Genomic DNA, 22,917 nt, shown 5'->3' on the forward strand with positions numbered 1-22,917 from the left:
GACTGTTTCATAGGTCTATCGTACTTAACTTTCCCAAATCAAAACCAATTCCCTAAAAAATGTTCTACCTGCAATCTTTTCTGTCTCAGTAAATGGAACCACCATGCACCCAAAAACTCAAGCCCAAACCTAGGACTTACTCTGTTTTACCTCACTCCCCAAATCCAATTTATCAACAAATTCTGGAATTTCTGAACAAATTATTCTGAAAGAAATCCTAGATTTCACCATCATTACTATTATTATCCTGCTCCAAGCCACCATCATCACACATCTGGACTACTATAAAAGCCTCCTGTTTTCACTGTTGTTCTTCTATACTCCACCCTCTAGTCAGAAGACAGAATCAGCTTTTAAAAAACATAAATCAGTCTGTATCTCTTCCTGGCTTAATCCAACCCTGTCCATGGCCTCCCACTGTAACTGGAACATAGCCAATAGTCTTGCCATACCCTGAAAGACTCTATATGGCCTGGCCTCTGCCTATGTCTACAATCTCACCTCCTGCCTCTTACCCCTTTGTTCAATTCACCCTAACTACATTGTCATTTCCTCTGTCCGATGGACATGTACACCATGCTCCTTTGCACTTAATGCCCTTGGATTGCTGTTTCCTTTTGCTGATATGCTTTTCCCTAGGCCTTCTTATTAAGATGTCTCCTCCTAATTCAGGTCTCAGCTCAGTTAGTAGCTCCTCAGAAAAGCCTTCCCACCTTTTCTTTCCCTATTCATTAGATTTTAGGGGAGAGGTCCAATTTTTTTTTTTTTTTTGGTCTATGTGCGTCTATTACTTTGATTTATAAATTAAGGTAAAAATAAATGTATAAATAAAAAAGCTTCTCTAATCACTATATATCACTTTGTTTTGCTTTCTTCATTGCAATCATCATTATCTCAAATTCATTTTCTTTATTTATCTGCTCTCTTTTTTATTGTGTGTTTTGCACTACAATGTAAGTTCCATGAGAGAGGAGATTTGTTTCAATGATGCATGTCTGCCATGTCAACCAGTGTATCCCAGTGCCTACAAGGCCTTTTGACATTGTAGACTCTCAGTAAGTATTTGTTAAATGAGTAGATTTCAGTTGCCTAAGAGAGGTAGTTTCCTTTGGCTGAGAATGGTCTTGTGCATTCATTTGAAAAGAGTGTTTAGTGAAATATTTTGTCCAAGTTGAGTTCTGTTTGCATATTAAGATACTACTGCCAATAGCCATGCACATGGAATGGTTCCTTGACACAAATGAGAAATTGTCAACATACATGCGAAGCTTGTCACAAAGATGGCAAATAGATTGATATCTATATCTATTTCAGCATGTCAACGGGAAGGTTCACATCAAAGTGAAAACTGAAAAGCAAATTTAATGTTGATTTGGATCTGGTAGCTAATATCTGAGTTCTGCTTTCTAGGCAATGGGAACCATGTGGAATTGCTGATGCTGGAGGTGAAACCAGAATATGAGGATACTCTAAACTGACTTGCAGCATAATAAGAATGGAAGAATAAGAGGTAAGGATAGCTGCCTAGATACTCCAAATAGGATGCAAATTTATGAGGATGTGGTTATAACAAGTTGTTTAGAATCAGGGCTTTGAAAAACAAGAGTTCTCATTGATTGAATGCCTACTGTATGCCAGGTCATTGTCTAGACTCTTTATAGAAACAACATAGATAGGTATTGTTTCCCCATAGCTATATAAAAAGTAGAGCAATAACTTAAACTAGATTTTTCAAATCCCAAAGCTGACATTCTGTCCACTACACCACACGGTCTTCTTCTGATGATGCACTCCATTTATTTCTGTGACTCCTGGTGCAAGTTTAGAGCCTGGCACAATATCCTCATAGAATCATGCCTAGCTGGGCAGTAAATGCCCCTGCTGCCAGAGGAGGGGGCACCTAAATGTGCAAGCTGAGCTGGGTCCAAGGTTTGCTGACTAAGCAGGTTTCAAGCCTTGTGCTCACTCCTCTTCCTCCTCCCTTTCTTTCCTAGCATCCCCTGCAGCTCACCTCTGCTTCTGTCCACTGGGGAGAGCATCTTCCAGGTGCTAATAAGAAAAAATACTGTGGCCATAGTGTGAGGGCAAGAGGCCACTGAGAACCTGGGCAGGCATAGGTAATGTGATATGAAGAGCAGAAGTGTGCAGCCCACACAGAGAAAGAACTGGGTAGAATGCAAAATTGAAGAGGATGTGCATAAGAGGAAAATCTTCCTAACAGAGGTGAATTAGTTATGGGACTAACTCCCAAGGTAAAGGATGTGGCTCCATTCCCTAACTCATGAACAGAGGACATGCTAGAGAGGACAAGCAGGAGACAGGAGGGGGACATCAATGACTAATAGGTGCTTTCCACCTTTGAGTTTTATGAAGATGATTGGAACACTTTTGATCGGAGGAATAAAAATAATAATCATAGGGGCTCCTGGGTGGCACAGTGGTTAAGCGTCTGCCTTCGGCTCAGGGCGTGATCCCGGCATTATGGGATCGAGCCCCACATCAGGCTCCTCCACTGTGAGCCTGCTTCTTCCTCTCCCACTCCCCCTGCTGTGTTCCCTCTCTCGCTGGCTGTCTCTATCTCTGTTAAATAAATAAATAAAATCTTTAAAAAAATAATAATAATAATCATAAAAATGAAGAGATGGAGCTGATTAAGGGCATTGTGAGGGCTTTGGCCCTCATGCTGAGTGAGAAAAATCATTCCTTCCAACTGGGAGATATAGAGGCAAGCTGTTCAGAGTTTTGAATTCGGAGTTCAGGTTCTGCCACTTGCCTATTATATGAACCTCAGCAAATTACTTAGCCTCTCTAAGTTACCAAATAGGAATAATACCCCATTTTATTGGTTATCTCTCACTATAAAGTAGGGATAACATCATTGCAGAGGATTCTTATAAGATTGAATGAGATAACTCATGTAAAATTCAGTGTCTAGCATGTAGAAAGCACTCATTGAATGACAGCAGTTATTTTTTTTTTTTAATGATTTTTTATTATATTATGTTAGTCACCATACAGTACATCCCCGGTTTCCGATGTAAGGCTCGATGATTCATTAGTTGTGTATAACACCCAGTGCACCATGCAATACGTGCCCTCCTTACTACCCATCACCGGTCTATCCCATTCCCCCACCCCCCTCCCCTCTGAAGTCCTCAGTTTGTTTCTCATAGTCCATAGTCTCTCATGTTTCATTCCCCCTTCTGATTACCCCCCCTTTCTTTATCCCTTTCTTCCCCTACTGATCATCCTAGTTCTTATGTTCCATAGATGAGAGAAATCATATGATAGTTGTCTTTCTCTGCTTGACTTATTTCACTTAGCATTATCTCCTCCAGTGCCGTCCATGTTGTAGCAAATGTTGAGAACTCGTTCTTTCTGATAGCTGAGTAATATTCCATTGTATATATGGACCACAACTTCTTAATCCAGTCATCTGTTGAAGGGCATCTCGGCTCCTTCCACGATTTAGCTATTGTGGACATTGCTGCTATGAACATTGGGGTGCATATGGCCCTTCTCTTCACTACGTCTGTATCTTTGGGGTAAATACCCAGTAGTGCAATGGCTGGATCATAGGGTAGCTCAATTTTTAACTTTTTAAGGGACCTCCACACTGTTTTCCAGAGTGGCTGTACCAACTTGCATTCCCACCAACAATGTAGGAGGGATCCCCTTTCTCCACATCCTCTCCAACAATTGTTGTTTCTTGCCTTGTCTATTTTTGCCATTCTAACTGGCGTAAGGTGGTATCTCAGTGTGGTTTTGATTTGAATTTCCTTGATGGCTAATGATTTTGAACATTTTTTCATGTGTCTGTTAGCCATTTGTATGTCTTCATTGGAAAAGTGTCTGTTCATATCTTCTGCCCATTTTTTGATTTGTTTATTTGTTTCTCGTGTATTGAGTTTGAGAAGTTCTTTGTAGATCTTGGATACCAGTCCTTTATCTGTAGTGTCATTTGCAAATATCTTCTCCCATTCCGTGGGCTGCCTCTTAGTTTTTCTGACTGTTTCCTTGGCTGTGCAGAAACTTTTAATCTTGATGAAGTCCCATAAATTCATTTTATCTTTTGTTTCTCTTGCCTTTGGGGATGTGTCATGAAAAAGGTTGCTTTGGCCGATGTCGTAGAGGTTGTTGCCTATGTTCTCCTCTAGAATTTTGATGGATTCCTGTCTCACATCGAGGTCTTTCATCCATCTGGAGTTTATTTTTGTGTATGGTGTGAGATAGTGGTCAAGTTTCATTCTTTTGCATGTAGCTGGAATGACAGCAGTTATTAATGGGTCATGGGCTTGTGCAGAGGGGGAATATAGCCAGGTCACTGCTGTCAAGGTCAGATTATGGGAACAATTTTTCCCTTTAAACTTAGTGATGTTGCCTCCTTGGTTTAATTATTTGCTGTGTCAATAGCCCACACCTTCTCTACTAACTTGACTTTCAGCTCTCAGAGAAGATGAAACTCAAATATAATAGATACCACCCCTACTCGTAGGCAAGCTTGCCAAAGAACAGCTCAACCCGTGTTGGTACTCTGCATCATCCTGAAGACAAAACCATCTCCCCATGGAAGGGTGTTGTGCACAGACGGTAACACTAAATGACATTATACATTTATTCAATCTTCTACAGTTTACAAAGCACTCTTACTTGGAAAAGGTTACTGTTTCTATTTTATTTTTCAAGATTATTTATTTGAGAGATACAGGGGGTGGGGCAGAGGGAGAGGGCAAGAGTCTTAAGCAGACTCTGTGCTGAGCGTGGAGCCTGATATGGGTTCAGTCTCACGACCCTGAGGTCACGACCCTGAGATCACGACCTGAGCGGAAACCAAGAGTCAGACGCTTAACCAACTTCGCCACCCAGGCTCCCCTACTATTTCTATTTTATAGATGAGGAGACAGAAACTTAGAGAGGTGAAACAACTTGATTAAAGTGACAAAGATAATTGGTAGGTGGAGCAGGGTTCCACACCCAGCTCCTCCAGACTTCCAGTCTGGAGCTCTTTTATACCATAAGATGCTATAGGGGATGGGAACAGGTAGCAGATTAGAAAGCTAGTTGTTTCCAATCATAAAAACATTGAATTTTAGAACAGAAAGTAACTTTCAGATTACATAATACCATGGTTTTTAGACTGTTTCCAAGGAATCCTGTAGGAGGTGGGGAAAACCAAGCAGGAGGTAGGATTGCATGCATCTTAATATTTATCAATTAATTTTATAACATTACAATACTTTGAATTAATGTCTAAATCGTTTAGAGTTTCTTTTAAAAAGAATGAAGTTTGAAAACTCCTGATCTAGTTCAACTGCTTCGTTTCTCTAGGAATGATACTGAGGCCCAGTTTGGTTAAATAACTTGTCCAAATCTCATAACTAGTTAGAAGCAGAGTGAAGAATAGCACTGAATCCTCATTACCTGCATATTTGACAAACATGCCATAAATGTCCTCATTCTCCAAATATTTTCCTCTGATTAACTCAAGCAAGTCATTTAAATCATCAAGAAGAAATAAGCCCTGAGGTTAGTCTCTCCTAATGACTCACTCCGGGACCTTGATCAGTCCACTGATCTCTCAACCCTTGGCTTTCCCATAAGTAATATGGGAGGACAATTCCTGTCTAGGCAGCTCTCAGTGGAGGTGTTGTGATTACTGTAAAAAAGAACATGTGGACGTCCACAGGGTTTTTCCAGGGAAGGAGACTCAGCAAGTTCAATATCTTATTTACAAATGCCCACCAAGGATGTTATGGCTTCTAAGGTGATCTCTACAATGTATCATCCCTATGTACTTGTTGTTCTTCATTTGAGAAGGTGATGTAGTTCATCTTTGTAACCATGTCAGGGTTTATGAAATAGCCTCAAAAACTTCTTAGCACATTGGCTTTCTGAGAGGACTGATTTCTTATTACTTGCAGGTGGTAAGTAAATCTTTAAGGTTTAACTCCTTTCATTCTAGACATGTTATAAAGGAAGTATCACCACTGAGTGCTAGCAAACATGGGGGACCTAGAGCTAGATGAGATCAAGGGACTTGTGTGCAAGTTACAGAGTTTAGAACCCTTCCACCTAACTGGCAATTTTTCCTTCTTCAACAAGGAATACTAAGAAAATGCTATCACTGACCTTCAGGCTGACCTTGAAAGCGGACTAATGTACTTGTGATCTTGGCTAAGTTCTTTATTTCTTTGAGCTCGTTTTCTCACTTGTAGAAGGCTGATATGGCCTTCGCTTTTCACCTTATAGGGCCATCAACGATCAAAAGAGAGAACACAGGTGGCATGTTTTTAAAACATGTGAAGTGTATGCTAACTAAAAGGATTGTCATTTTTAAGAATGTGTAAAATACGACAATTATTTGTAATGTACATTTCAACTAAATCCTCTCAGTTTGTTAGAAATACCTACTTTGGAATGATCAACTACTCATGATGAAGAAAGATGTTTCAAATTATGCTGATGTCTATATAGAACATAAAATAGCCATCCTGAGCAAAGCAAAGTTAGATCTAAGGAATTGCCTCCTTAGCTGGCATCATCACAAAACCAGAAATATTTTTCTATTTTCAATTAAGAATATTTTAAATTAAAAAAATAAGAAATTAAACAGATCTTTACCAAAATTCTACCCTGGATGCCTCAAATTTCTAACTATATCTCTTGCAGAACAGCATTTCTATGATTATTCATGTTGATACTTTAAAAAATCTGGACCTAGTTTCCATTATGCAGACAAGCCACAGAAGCCAACCAATATTTTAAGATCGCAATGTTTACTAATGGATGTCTGGCTAGAAGCAGTGTTGGCAGAATTCTGGCAGAGGCATTTACTCTTACTAATGATGTGGAACAGGGCTGTGTAATCATGTCCACTTGGATTAAGTCTACCCAAGGCTGTCATATTTTGAAATGGAACCAGAAACAAGCACCCCCAAAAGTCCTGGGATTTTCCTGGAAGAAGCATTACATCAGAACTGGTTTAGACCTTCCCAAAGTCATTGCCCGAGCCATTCATTTCATTTGGGACCTCCTTTACAAAAATGACTTCACAGAGTAGAGTGGGTATCAGACTCTTTTGCAGAATATTTAGAGACATAAAGACAGTATATCCTATATACAGGCCATCCCAGGCCAGGAAAAATCTTTCAAACATTTCCTTAGAAAACACATCGACTGCTTTTCTTGCAGATATACTAACAGATCCTTAAGGTAAAAGGACACTCGATCTACACCCTCCCCCTCAACTCCATGCCCCAGGAAAGAAAGCTATTCCTAGTTATACATCATCAATTCCTTTCCTAGCTATACCTGGTAGTAAGGAAGAAGGACAATGACATTCATTTTGACTGTCTGGACATTGTTATTGTATCACTGTTCTGGGAGAAAGTAATTTCTGTCTATTAAAAGAGACAGATTCCAAACTAAGATATGTGGGAAATCATTTGGTATTTAATAGAATTCAACTCATGCACATAGCCCAAAAAATTATAATTAAAAAGGAGCTAGGCAAGGAAAATTAATAACAGCAAGCCTTTAAAATGGAAATCCTTAGAATAAAGGAATAGCTGTTGTTATCATATTAGTATTACTCTGTATTAAAGATGTCAAGATACTGCCATTGGTTTTCTTTCCCTTCTACCTAGTTTCTAGACTGCCAGGGAATCTGCATTCTATTTTCTGAAATTAGATGCTGCTACAAAGGTTTTAAAAGTAAACCATGAAATGACTACACTAAAGAAGCATTAATTTTTGTAGATTATTATTAAATAACAGTTTTATCCCACATTAATAATTTAATCATGTTTGTTAAATATCCCAAAGATAGTGTTACCTGAAACCAAATCTGGTTGTTTCAAATGGATAGGAACTTGGCTGTGGGGTAGGAAAAGGTCCTGTATCTCTCCCCTCATTGCTCCCTCCTCCCTTCCTTCTTCTGCTCCTTCCTTCCTTCCTTCCATTCTTCCTTTTCCCACTCATATGGCCTTATGATGCTCCTTATCTATACCAGGGCAACATTTCAGTAGAAGGGGTACCTTGGGAAATAATGTACTGAATGCTTGTGTGGTAGCATTCACACAAGGAGACGTATTTGCAACATGTGATGCTAGAGTCACTGCTGTTCCCATATGTCCTCTCTCAAAATGTTTGTGCCTTCATGGTTGATGCAGATGTCATCAAAGACTATCCCTTTAATTTTTAATGTTGTCAAAGTTGATATATGCCCTTTGCTTTTCAACATTGTCAATGTTAATTCAAACCTTTTAATTTTTAACATTTTAAAGTTAATATAAACTCCATTAATGCTTCTCAGCTGATCAAACACAGGAATGATCACTATGAACTAGTCATATGGGTAGCTTTTCCAGGAGGGAGCCAGTAAATTTTTCTGTCAACAGTTATAATGATATCTACCTTTTTTTATAATATTATTTTGTATGCAAAGTACTATCATCCTCAATACCTCATTGGAGACTCTGTTCACAGCTCACAGCTCCAGGCTTCTTCCCTAACTGTCTGCTCCATTTTGTCACCTTCCGTCCATCTTGTCACCTCCCCTCCCACCTCCCCTCCTGCCCCCACCCCTGGAGCTTTATTTTCTGCGTGTGCATCAGCTTCTGTCTTCATCCTTCCAAGTATTGTTAACACAAGATATTATGTGTAGTAGACTTTACTAAGCGTGTTGGTTTCCTGAGACTGCCATAGCAAAGAACAATAAATTGAGTGGCTTAAACAGTAAAAGTTTGTTGTCTCAAAGTTCTGGAAGCTAGAAATCTGAAATCCAGGTGTTGGCAGGGTTGTTCCTTCTGAGAGCTGTGAGGGAAAGATCTGTTCTAGGCCTTTCTCCTTGATTTCTAGGTGGCTGTGTTCTTCCAGTCTCTTAACATTGTTTTCCCTTTTGCATGTCTCTGTGTCCAAATTGCCCCCTTTATAAGGACACCAAACATGTTGGATTTAGGCCCAGCCTAACAATCTCATTTTAACTTGATTATCTCTATAATGATCCTGTCTCCAGATAAGGTGACATTCTGAGGTACTAGATGTTAGGACTCCAACACATCTCTTTTAGGACACAACTCAGCCCACAACACTAAGGCTTAAAGATAACACGCAGGAAATACAACACAGAAAAAAAACAAAAAACAAAACAAAAAAAACTTAAGCTAAATCTCAAGTTTCATTGTCAGAGAATCTATTGGCTATGCCTAGTATAGAGTCTGATTCCCTCTATCCTTCTGTCCAAACCGCTACCATATTTCCAGGGCTGGTTCACCATCCTGGATGGAAATCTCTGTCCCTGTGATAGTTAATTTTATGTGTCAGGTTAATTTGGCCACAGGGTACTCGGATATTTAGTAAAACATTATTCTGAGTATTTCTGTGAGGGTGTTTTTGGATGAGATGAACATTTAAATCAGTAGACTAAGTAAAGTGTATTGCTCTCCATAATGTGAGTGGTCCTCGCCCAATCATTTGAAGGCCTGACTAGAACACAAGGCTAACACTTCCCTGAATAAGAAAGAATTCTCCTACCTGACAAGCTGCAAACTGGGCCATCAGCTCTTCCTAGTTCTACAGCAGCTTCCAGCATAGGATTCAAACTGGGACACTGGCTCTACAGAATGTGCATCTCCCTACCCCCAACCCCAAACATACAACATACACTGTTGGTTCTGTTTCTCTGGAGAACCCTGACTCATATGCTCCCTAAGACCACATCCTACCTAGTAAAGAACAACCACAAATAACACAAGTATCCCTTCAGGATTACAATTTTATCTGCTATAGGGCCAGCCTTTTATCATACTAAATACTGTACCCAAATCCTCTAATCTTAGGCCTTCATATCTGGGTTATTCCCCTGTGTTTCACCCATCTTTATGACTAAAAATGCTCCCCATTGGTCCCTCCAAGAGCCTGCCCCAAAGACAAAATCCATCTCTCAATCTTAGTGCAATCATGGATTAAGAAATACTGAGGTCCAAACTCAGAACACTCTGCTGTATGCACAGAACCTCTCACATACTCTTGCATACATCTCAAATCACAGAGGACTTCTCAAGTTCTCCTCATCTAATTCCATCTAAGGCTTTTTGTGCAACTAGATAATTCCTTCTATAGCTTAATATTTCATGTATGTGACTTTGTAAAGAATTGGCCTTGTCTAATTAGGACTCAGCACAAAACCCTCCAAAGTTTAAGCAGATCACAACTGAACCAGATCAGACTCTTGAAAGAATGTTTCAAGGTTGGAAGGGGCCACACGAGTCCCCCTGACTCCCCCTGACTTTCATCTTCACTTTGGGTTTCTATTTTCCAGATTCTCTTTGTCACTACATCACCTGGTCATGTCTCATCTAAAGCTGTGTGGTTCCCCTTTAAATTTTTCAATGTGGACAAAATGTTTCCTTGGCGTAACTAAGACAGGCTGGTATTTTCAAGAACAGCTTTACTAAACATGAGGGAAAACAGAAAACAAATAATTACAGAAAACATACATGGTATAAAAATAGCCAAGTTTCCAACTGCAGGTTTCTGTTTCTAAAAATTCCATTAGAAGTAGGAAAGTTTTACTGGGCCTCAATCTCATCTACCCTTAGTCAACCACATCCCTTAATTTTGCTATATCCTGTCTGGACTCCTTCTCTCCCACCTCCAACACCTCATCTATCCCTGAGCCCTATAATCTTGAGCTGCTAGCTTAGTTTTTTGAATCCATATCCCAAGGAAAAAAAATACTCAATAACTTACTTTTAAACCTATTGTTCTCCTAATAAAAATATGGGCTCCCAAAGACCTGCCAAAATGCCTGCTTACAAGAGGTTTTTCAAGTTCTGGTGTTGAAGATCCACTGGATCTCCAACATTAACTCTCCACAATATTGCTTTTAAATCAGCATAAAACAAAGTGCATTCCAGGAACTGGTCCCCAGGATAGTGAATATTCTTTACAATGGCAGATAGGGTTCTAAGCTCAAATAAACTTGAAGACTGTAGGGTTAAACTAAGTTTCACGGTTTTCTCCAACACATAATTTCTCAAATCATTTCATAAAGTCAGCAAATACTTATTGAGTGCCTATTATATGCCAGGCACTTCTCCAGGCACTGGACAAATCCTGGTGAAGAATGAGCAGGACAGATGAGACCCCTGCCCTGCCTTCATAGAATTCACTTTCTAGGTGGTTCCCTAAAAAATGACGAAGCAAACAAGTAAGATTTCAAATAATGTTAAGGACTGTGAAGACATTAAGGGGTGATGTTATAGAGAAGAACTGGAATTGGGGAAACACAGGCAGCAGAGGGAACAATGAGTCCACAGACCTGGCAGGACAAAGCTTGGCATGTTGGAAGAAGAAGAGAGCCTCTGTGGCTGGAGCTGAGAAACTGAACAGACAGGAAAATACATGTGAGGAGATGATCTTAGAGGCCGTGGTAAGAAGGAAGATTTGATCGTTGGTGCAGCAGAAAGCAATATGAAGGGCTTTCAGCCTTGGCACGATCTAATAATACAATTTGTAAAAAAGAAATCTTCTTGGCTGTTGTGTAGAGAATGGAATTTAAAGGCCACGATTACAAGTGGAGACCAGTTAGGAGTCTCCTTTAGTAGCTCACCTGAGAGACGATGATGAGATTGTCAGAACAGGTAGAGAGATGTGGATGGCGCCAGCATGTTTTTCAAGAGTGGAGACAACAGGTCTTCCTGATGGGTTAATGTGGGAAAGAGGGACCAGAGAAAAGACAGTGATGACTTGTAGCTCTTGGGTTTGAGCTTGAGCAGTTAATTACATGGTTGAATTATTGACTGAGAAGGGAAAGGCTAAGGAAGCAAAGACTTACAGGGGTGAAGGAAACCAAGAGATTGTCTCAACCACGTTCTGTTCAAGATACCTATTACACATCTAAGAGGTGCTATCAAGTAGACAGATCTCATATCTAAGAGTCTGGAGCTTAGGAGAAAGGTCTGTGATATAAATTGGGAAATCACTGGCATAGAGGTGGTATATCTAGATGAGATCGTCTAGGGAGAGTGTAGAGAGGACTTAAGGCCCAAAGCCAAGCCCCAAAGGCACTTCGAATTGAGAAATCTGGTACAAAGGAGGAGCCAGCAGAGAAGACTTTTAACACATTCATGTGCATTAGTGACTCCTTAAGAGGCAATATAGAAGGCAGCATTTCCCAAACTTACTTGACCTTGGAACCTTTTGTTACATAGCATCTCATAGGGATAGGGTCCCAACGAAAAGATTTCAGGAAATATTGTTCATAATCTTCTACCTGCACTCCATTGTAGCATAATATATTAACTTCTAAGGTGACACAGGCAAATCTTCTCCCTCTAAGCAGACAGACATATCAATGAAAGCCCATCGGTTGCTAAGCAAAACACTGCGCTGATGATACAGGCCAAAAAATGTACCTGCAGGAAGCACACAGGAGCCAAATGCAGTCAGAAGGAAGGAAGGCTGTTCCACCATCGCTTCACTGAGCCAAAGCTCACATGCTGGCCCTTTTCACCTTTTTACATTAATAATAGTTATTTTGGTGGAAGGTTGAGATTGAAAGTCTGAGGAGAGGTCCAGGAGGAAATGCTCTTTTTTTGGTGAATTATGTAACTTTTTCCCAAAATGCTAGCGTTTGGGTGTTTGTACCTATATATACTACACCAGAGTATCATTTGATGTTTTGGAAAAAATTAATTTAGATAAAGATTTTTCTCTATTTCCTAGTTAGTTTTTTTGGTTTTGTTATAAAGAAGAGAAACTCACTCAGGTATGTTATTGGGATCTGCAGCAGCCCTAAGGACAAGTTTCTCTCTAGGACCCATTTTCCCTCCCCTTCTCTCTCTCTGTTTGTCTATCCTACACCCTCCCACCCCTGAAATAGGCCAGAGGCTTATGGTTTTTCTCTCATAGTATCTCTGAGACCTCTCACTTTACAGTTACACACTAAGAAATTGTAATAAAATCCTCTACATTTGTATAGCACAGTCTAAGTGAACCACACATGTTATGGACTAAATGTTTGTGTCCCTGTAAAATTCATATGTTGAAATCCTCAACCTTCAAAGTGATGGTATTAGGAGGTAGGGCAGTAATTGGGACGTAATTAAGTCCTGAGCACAGAGCCCTTATGAATGAGATTAGTACCCTTATAAGAAGAAACACAAGAACAAACTGATTGTTGCCAGAGAGGAGCGGGCTGGGGAGAATGAGCAATATGGATAAAAAGGAGTGGGGGATACAGGCTTCCAGTTATGGAATGAATAAGTCATGGCAATAAAAGGTACAGCAGAGGGAATGTAGTCAATGGTGGTGTAATTGCATTGTATGGTGACAGACGGTAGCTATGTTTGCAGTGAACATTAGCATAATGTGTAAACTTGCTCAATCACTATGCTGTATACCTGAAGCTAATGTAATATTATATGTCACCTATACTCAAATAAAAAAAATTAAAAACAAGAAGAAAAAAAAAACAAGAGAGATGATATCTCTCTCTCTCTCAGGTGTGTGAGGATACAAGGAGAAAACAGTCATATGCAAACAGGAAGAGTTCCCTCACCAGACAACAGAACTGCTGGGGCCTTGATCTTGAACTTCTAGCCTCCAGGACTGTGAGAAATAAATATTTGTTGTTTGAGCCACCCTATGGTATTCCTCTCTAACAGCCCAAACTAAGAGAACACGGTCCTGGAGGTTTGCTTTGTAAACAAGGAGACAAAGACCTAAGGAGGAGAGGTACAACCCAGTGGAAGGAGCCCTAGATGGGTTTGATAAACCTAAATGGTGTTTTGTGTGACTATAGGCAAGTGGCTTCATTTGGGCCTCAAATTCCTCTTCTGCAAAGGGAGAAGATTGAGAAGGGGTAAGTGATTTTCAATATGCAATATTTTTTTTTTAGCATTTACAATCTGATTTTATGATTTTTGAGATGGAGTGTCTTGGCTGAGGTCATACAGTTAGGTGGCTCATGGTGGAGTGGGATCTTCTTGTTCTGTCACCTGGTCCAGTATTTTGCTTCATGACACCACACTGCATTTCCATTAAAATTTTTTTTTATTTTAACTAATTTTTCTCATCTATTAGGATTGCTATGAAAACACTGCATAAGGCAGCACTGTGCAGTGCAAAAGCATAAACTTTGAAACCAAGGGGACCCAAGTTTGGATGTAGGTCTACTTTTAGGTCTGTGACCTTGGAGCAGTTACTTAACCCCTTCTCAGTCTCGTTTTGTCATCTGTAAGACAAGTATATATAGTACTTGCCTTATAGGATTGCTGATCGGATTGAGATTGTGTCTACAAAGCATCATGGTCATAGCAAATACAGACATTTTTACTCCATTCAGGCTGCTAACAGAAAGTTACTTCTCACAGTTTTAGAGGCTGAGAAGTTCAAAATCAAGACTCTGGCAGATCTGGTGTCTGGTGAGAACCCGCTTCCTGGTTTGCAGATGGCAGAAAAGGGGCTAGCTTTTGCTTATAAGGGCACTAATCCCATTCATGAGGGCTCTGCCCTCATTTCCTAATCATTCCCCAAATCATGCTCTACCTTCTAATACCTTCACACTGGGGATTAGGATTTCAACATATGAATTTGAGGAAGATACAAACATTCAGTCCCTAGCACAGTCTGTCTCACATTTCACATCTCCCTCCTTCTTAATGATTTGGGGAGATAAGGAATTACAGCAAAGAGTTCATGAACCAGGATGGGGATGGGACATGCATGTTCCGTGTAAGTAATATTTATTAAGGAAAACATTTTAGTTCAATCAGTCTTGTTAAAAGCCTTTTCAAAATATTGGTCCATGCTCCTCCTTTGGAAACCACACACTCTGTATATAATTGAATCTTTCCTGATGATTGAAGACCTTGCCATGCCTCAGGCTTATTATTCAGAACTTATTCAGCTGCTTAGATAAATACGCAGAAGGTACAAAACTTTGTTGGAATGTGTTGAACTCAGGAGACCTTCTGCAAGTTTGTTGTTTAGCTTGAATTGAAATCTTTGTTAACAGCTTTTTTGTGGTTCAGACTTCCAAATAGTGCAAACATTCCATTTATAGATGAGGTTGTTCGATATTGTGTTCTGGTTAAACAAATGATCAACAGATCTTTTTCTTTCAAGGACTAGTCTGTTGAAGGACCTGAAGCAGGCACCATTTTGAACATGAGGGAATATGAAGATTAGTTTGAAGCCTTAAGGAATAGATAGCCTCATGGGGGGAGGGGCAAAACATAAACTCATAGAAAAGTAACTATAACAAGAGCCAAATGAAAAAGAGGTCTTCATAAAGAAGTCAGTACTTGAAATGGGACTTGAACCATGTAGGATTTGGACCAGTCGTCTCGGTGGTAAGAAGAATGTTTGATAGGGAAGGGTCTTCAATGTAGAGGGAGGGAATAGTTTGAATAATGCACAGGGATGGGGAAGCTTGGAGTATATCCAGAGGACCATAAGTTGTTCATTTCAGAGATAATTAAGGTTAACAAAAGATAGTTAGTTGGGACATTCCTGGTTTTTCATACTATGTGCTGAATAGCCAGATGTCTTGAAAAGTGTCTCTCAGGCTCCTGTAGTTGTGGGAAACTATCATCTACCGTACATACTTTTGTAAATTATTTTATCTCTGTGGGCCTATAATATATATGTCACAAGAGAATTCATAGAGCTTCCAATCTGTTTGTTATTAGATGCCTAGAATCATTTCTTGGACACCAAAGATGTCTGGTACACCAGAAAGCCCTATCAAGATCCATTCTCCTTTGTAGGAAACAACCTTTAGAGCCACAAGATAGGTCCTGGTTTTCGATCCTCATTGCCCCTCCTTAAACACCTCAAGCCAGGAGTGTGGAGGAAGGAGAGAAACAGGTTTCTCTAATCTCCCCACTTGCCTCACCTGCCCCTCATTTTCCAACCCAGCCCTATGCCCACTCCCATCCCACACTGGCTCCTTAAAAACAAGGTCACTTTGCTCAGAGGAAAAGACGACAGCCTTTCATCTACTGGTCAATGGACTTACATAGTCCTTCTTTATGAAAGTGGAAAATGAGAGGAAGAAGGGAAAAATCTGTGCAGGACCCTGGTGTTATGGGACATAGTCTGCTTTGTGGAAGCCATCACCCCCAGCAGAGGTTAAAAAAAAAAAAAAAGCATGACGTAGCAATGTGTATATTCCACATTAAATTATCTGGGCATTGAGTGCCTTGTTAAAAATTGCTGGATGGAGCATCTCGTTAACATTTCCAAGTATTGATTGACTCTGATAAGGAGAGAAAAGAATGATAAGATTGTCAAACTCAGCATTCCACATGTAAAGCAAATCTAGACAATGCCAAAGAACATGATCTTTATGCTTTTTAAGGAAGCAGACATTTTATCCTGGACACCAAATGAGGAGGGCACTTGATGTTACTCCCTGTATAGGGCCAAGGTTCCCTTCTAGTCTTCTCTTTTTTTGTTGTTATGTTTCCATACTTGACCAACTCTTTGTTCCTGCCCTTCACCTTCAATCATAAATGTAAAACTGCTCACCATACAATGAAAAGCTCCTTTCCTAACAAGGCACAGGGCCAGAGTGGTAGAATTGGAAGGAAACTCAGAAGCATTGAATTCACCCTTCTGGCTTTTGAGATAAGGAAAATGAGTCCCAGAAAGATAAAGTGGCCTTATTGAGTATGGAGACAGCGTGGACGGAAGCAAGTGGTGGTTCAGGTAGTGTTAGTTTACACAGTGTTACCACGCATGTGATCACATAAAAACCTGGGATGTGCGTGAGATTATTATGATTTTTTTATAGGTAAGGAAACTGAGACCCAAAGAATTCTCCCATAAGGAGAAAGAACACATACCTTTCATCAAGGAAAATGCCCATGACAAAGCCTATTGGTTCTGAAATGCCAGACTCTGCTCTGAAAGACTAGGCATTCAAAGATTGATAAAATGCTGCCCATGTGCTCACATCTCTGAGGGGCGGGTTGTCAGCCTTCCCCCAACGCCACACACAGGGCACCCCTAAAAGCTATCAAAACATAACCTCACTCCTCAAAGGACTGAGTTCCATGCAGCCGTTTGATGCCCTCTAAACATGTTTTTGTGGAAACCTTAGAAAGGGCCAGCTCTTCCGCACAGGAATCTACATTTTAAACTACACAAAACTAAGAGTCTCTGTAATGTGAAAAGTAAACAAAGTTGACTCAGGATTATGGAGGCATTCAGAGCTTAACTGGAAACAGACAAATGGATAAAGAAGATGTGGTCCATATCTACAATGGAGTATTACTCTGCCATCAGAAAGGATGAATACCCACCATTTACATCGACATGGATGGAACTGGAGGGGATTATGCTAAATGAAATAAATCAAGCAGAGAAAGACAATTATCATATGATTTCACTTATATGCGGAACATAAGGAATAGCACAGAGGACATTAGGAGAAGGAGGGAGAAATAAAGGGGGGAAAATCAGAAGGGGAGACGAACCATGAGAGACTATGGACTCCCGGAAACAAACTGAGGGTTTCACAGGGGTGGAAGGGTAGGGATGGCGTAGCCTGGTGATGGGTATTAAGGAGGGCACATGTTGCAATGAGCACTGGGTAGTATATGTAAACAATGAATCATGGAACACTGCATCAGAAACTAATGAAGTACTATATGGTGACTAACGTAACAAACAAACAAACAAAAATCAAAATGCACCAAAGTGTTACAAATGGTTACATCTGGTTGACAACGTTATGGGAAATTTAAAATGTTTTCTTCTAAAATATGCTCTCATGCTTTCTATAATAAACATGCCATACTTTAAAACCAGAAAAATAAAAAAAGAAATAGAGGTGTGATGCAGATGAACTAGGGGCTTTCAAGACTCTTCTCATCCTTTTACTGTTCTTTGTCTTGTCAGTGGTACTGACAAGCATACACTCGTTTTTCCCCCTTTTATTCTTGGGGAAAGAATCTGATCAACTAGATCATACTTTCATGGATGGTGAAAAATCATTTGGAACGTCTATTCATCTAAGACAAGGGTCAGCAAACCACTGCCTCTAGGCTAAATCCAGCCTGCCGCCTATTTTTGTAGGCTATTGAGTTAAGGACAGTTTTTACATTTTTAAGTGGTTGGAAAAAATCAAAATAAGAATAATATTTCATGCCACGTGAATCTTATATTAAATTTAAATTTCAGTGGCAGTACATACAATTTTAGTGGAACACAGACAATTTTATCATCTACATCTTGTTTATGGATGCTTTTGTGCTACAACAATGGGGTCTAGTAGTTGCAACAGAGATCATATGGCCCGCAGAGCTTAAAATATTTACTATCCATCTTTGCCAAAATCTTTGCCAACCCCTGTCTTAGAGCACTAATCATACTCTATGAAAACTGGTTCTATTCATATCCATCTCGTAAACTAGACTTTTGAGCATGCAAAAGGCTCCACTTTGCTTAGAATGAAACTTCACTCTTGGTTGGTACTCTGTACATGTCTATAGGATGAAAAGAAAAATAAATAAATGATGTGGGTTTGGGCAAGTCACTTCTCATTTCTGGGCCTTAGTTTCCCCTTTTGTGAAATGAAGGTGTTGGCTAAGGTGACCTTGGTCCCTTCTAGCTCCAACAGTCTATGTTTTAAAGTTATAGTAGCCAAAAATAAATATCACGTTCAGTTCATTGAATCTTCTTTTTTATAACTTTGGGTTCTCTCTTAGTGACTTTCTGAATATTGGCTGGTTTCTCAGGTCTGTCAGTACCATGAAGGGGGTGCCCTTAGTAGCTAAATTTACTGGAGCATATGATGTTAGTGTTGTGTACATTGCCTACTGTGTGGAAATTCATTATCAATCAGTAACTTCCTTTTCTTCATGGCTGCCTGTCTTATGTGAGTCTAGTGACATGAACAATTTTCTCAGCACCTGGTCGCTATTAAGAATCTGAACATGTGGAGTCCAGAGACCACACTCTGGATTTATGACCACCCCCACCCTCCATCAAGATGTATCCATATGGCCTAGAAAACAGCCCATCTGCCATTACTTAGAAAATCTCACTACTTAGAAAAATTTAGTACTTGGAAAATAGTGGCATTTTCAAACCAAATGGATATAAAAGTTCTCCTCCAAACCTCACAAGTGCGCAGGGCCATGCCTTCAAGTGCTGATTGGGTGGACACTGTCATGCCACAAAGCTTATATGGCCTGGTGTGTCATCAACAGAATTTGATTTGAATAATTATTCTGTACTGTTTCATCCCAGAAGGGTCATTGCCTCTCCCCAACCCCATCACTTTTAGGGGGCAGAAAATTGTAGAATTGAGGCACATATGATGTGAAGAAGCATGCTTGCCATAAGTGTGGCCCAGTGAAGGCTTCCTGTGCAGCAGCCAAGACCAGACCTCATGCCACAGGTGAAATTTGTTTTCTCGACTCTTCTGTTCCCTTTTCTACTTCTTCTTCCGGGTTTCTAACACTGTCCATTCATCTTGGGCATCTGCTATGAAGCCCCAGGCATGGGAAATACCCAGGTATTTAGTTCAGTATCTCCTTTCCCTTTCTTTTTAAAATGAAGGGTAGTGAGGTATAGTGGAAAAGTGTAAAGTACTGAAAATCATGTTAGTCTGAGATCCAGTTCCTCCACTCATTGGTGCAGTCTCAGTTCCAATTATCTGCTTAACGAAAATGATACTTACTACCTACCTCTACTTATCACCCAGAGTCCCTTACAGGCAAGCATCACTCATTATTTATTCTTTTTATCTTGCACTGTTCAGTACATAGCATGCAGTAGACACTTGACACGTGTCTGAACAAAATTGAACTGACTTTACACATAATCTTACATGGATCATGACATGTGGAGTCTTTGAACTAAAAGGAACTCAAATACCTACTCAATTCACTGTCAGCAAGTAATAGGCACACATGCCCCACTTCTCACTTCTGTACTAATTGGTCCAAAACAGTCACTATATTCTTTCCAGCTGAGTGTCTTTTTTTTTTTTAATCTGAACTTCACAACCTTCACCAAAGTTCTCTGAAAGGCCACTATCATTTGACTGAAATTATCACTGGAGGAAAAAAAATAGATATAATTCTGGATTGAGTTCAACTTCTACCTTATAAATGAAGAAATGAAGACCTAGGAAGATGATATGATTTGGCAGAGGTCACAGAACTAATTGCAGAGTGAGTCGGAACTAGAATATAGTCTCTATAGGTTCTTCATTCAGTGCTGTTATCTACTACATAACATTTGTGTTCCGATAGAAGTTTCAATGCCTTCAAGCCAAGGAGTGAGCACTGGGGGAAATTTCTAGCAAGGACAAATGAGTATGGGAGGCAGGGAGGGAGGGAATGTAGGAGGGCCTTAGAGTCATATAGCTGTCTCCCTGTAAATTCAGAAGGCAAGTTAAGTTATTCAGCAACTTTCACTGAAGGCCTCTTTCAGGCAAAAGTGCAAGGCCGCAGAGATCTAGATAGATAAAATAAGGACTCTGCCCCAGGACTTATAGACCCATAAACAGTGAAAAACAAAACAAGATGATACGTGAGCTAACAAGATATGCTTAGAGCCCTCCAAGAGCCAGAGGGCATGACCCAGAGAGGTCAAGGAGGGCTTAACTGAGGAAGTAACTCCTGAGCTGCTTGTTCCAAAACGAGTTATGGTTCTCCAAAGCAAAGAAGGGGAAGGGTGTTCCATCAGAAGGAACTGTGTGCAATGGCATGGTCTAGAAAGAGCTTGGCATATATAGGGACTAGCGAAGAGTTCTGCATGGAAGGAACATTGATATGTGGTAAATGGAGGAGAAGGGAGGGAATTCAGAATGGTACCAGGAAAGGGATCTGGAGAAATAAGCAAAAGCAGCCCGCTTTGAAGAAGTCTACAAAGACTGATAAGACATATACATAAATAATTATAACACATGATAGAATGATCTGATGCTTTTCTGACCACCAAAGGAAGTGCAGGGGAGTCAGAGAAGGGAGAGATGATTTCCCACTAGTGGTTAGAGACTATATCTATCACTGATTAGTCAGTCTTTTTGAATTTTTGAGATTCAAGTAGAAGTTAAAAATCTGCAGTATAAGTACATACCCGGTCGTGTTCTTTCTGGATCTTATCTTTAACTTAATAGACCATCCTAAATCCCAACACACTGCCATTTCCCATTATATAATATGTTGTATATCTTGCTCACTATTCTATCACCAGCACCTAGAACCATGCCTGGCACCTTGTAGGTATCAAATAGATATTTGTAGAATCAGTCTTTTAAATGATGTGTTTTTACCATGGCAACCACATATACTAGATTTTCCAGAGAGTCTTTAAAATATCCTGTCCTTTACTTGCCATTAGTACAACTGTATTTGTCACGCATCTGGAGTTCTGACTTAGCAAATATGGTAACAAAACTCATGGATACAACATAGGAAAGCTTCATTCTTATTGTCAAAAACTCCCTATGCCAGCTTGAGTATTTGGGAGGGATATGGGAAGGGAATATGGTTTTATGTAGAGTATACCATTTCTGGACTGGAGGCCTCTGCCATTCCCTTCTGCATGGTTGGCTGCCCATGTGGTCTCAGACGAGAGCAGCACCTCCATCTCATTCTTTGCCCACTGAGCACACAGGCTTTGGGAGTCTTGGATGAAAGTAGAAAGCATTAGCATCTTGGAAAGGATGTAGTTGGGGTGCTTGTAGCCTTGTATGGGTCTTTCCAAACAAGTTTCTGCCTGTTCTATTGGGAGAGGAAATCTCCAACATCTGCAGAAATGAAAGAGTGTGTTGTTACAAATTTAGCATCTGCCTAGCACTCCCTGAAATATAAAATTTAATGTGCTTGATTGTCACTGTCAAGTGGGTCATTAGTGAAAACCATTATCTACCCTATAATGTTCTTCATTTTTTCCTCCTTCTCCCTCTTCTTCTTCTCCTTCTCCTCACCTTCCTTCCCTCCTCCTCCTTCTTCTTCCACTGTCCTTCAGTTTTTGCTTGTTTTAGATTCAGATGTCAAAATGAATGGGTGCACATAATTTTTTTTAGTTGAGGAAGAGGCTTGCCTTATATTCTGACTTTTCACAGCCCATCTCTATCTCCTAGAAAATTTTGCATCCCTTCTGCCTTTCTTAAGGGTTTTACCATTCTCCCATTCACCCAAAATAAAAATCCTTAGAACTATCTCCTGTATTTCTCTCACCACTTCATTCTTGAGTCCTCTTCATTCTACCCCAAATTATCCTCACATGTATCTCCTCTCATCTGCCACCTCAGTTGAGGCTCTCAATCAGCCTCTTAACTGACCTCCCTGATCTCCTAATCAGAGCAGCCTTTGCACTGCTCCCTAAATCATGTTAGACTGTGACACTGTCCTCCTCTGAAGCCATGGGTGGCTATTCATCATACAGGGAATAAAATACAAAATCTTTGGCACGCTGTTCAAGGCCATGTTGAGTCGTGACAGTGCTTTACCAGCCAACCTTTGGAAATGAAAAGTCTATTCAAAAAAAATAAATTTATACAATAAACTGCGTATATTACATAAAAGCTATTGTCCAAAAACCTACTGTAAAAAGAATATGTGTGTATGCATGTAAATAGACATACACATACACACACACACAGAATGTTATAAATGGTTATTAAGATTTCTAGGCAAGCCCACAAAAGTCTATTCAATATATAATTGTAGGCAAACTACTGTGCATGTGCAATTTTTAAAAAAATTACCCAGCAATGCCAATAAATACAACAGGAAAACCACTAAAATTTTAAATTGTTTTTAAGAAATAGATCCTGACTACTGGCCCTTGGGGTGACAAGATGGACAGACAACTCCATTTGTCTTAATAGGTTACATTTACCACATGCTTACAATATACCAGGCCATGTCCTAAGACCTTTGC

The 22,917-nt window shown here is 39.9% G+C and overlaps 1 long non-coding RNA gene across 4 annotated transcripts in view; it reads left to right on the plus strand.

The window, feature by feature from the left end:
* The window catches only part of LOC123803824 (uncharacterized), a 122,797-nt gene that overhangs the window by 25,802 nt on the left and 74,078 nt on the right, over positions 1–22,917 (plus strand). For all 4 annotated transcript variants that reach the window (XR_006782982.2, XR_006782983.2, XR_015726950.1 and 1 more), the window contains 2 exons: positions 1,411–1,510; positions 4,445–4,590. This is a non-coding gene — a long non-coding RNA (uncharacterized LOC123803824). The remainder of the gene's footprint in view (positions 1–1,410; positions 1,511–4,444; positions 4,591–22,917) is intronic.

Source organism: Ursus americanus, chromosome 16 (genome assembly GCF_024610735.1).
Source record: "Ursus americanus isolate L20-20 chromosome 16, mUrsAme1.1.p, whole genome shotgun sequence".
Taxonomy (NCBI): Eukaryota; Metazoa; Chordata; class Mammalia; order Carnivora; family Ursidae; genus Ursus; species Ursus americanus.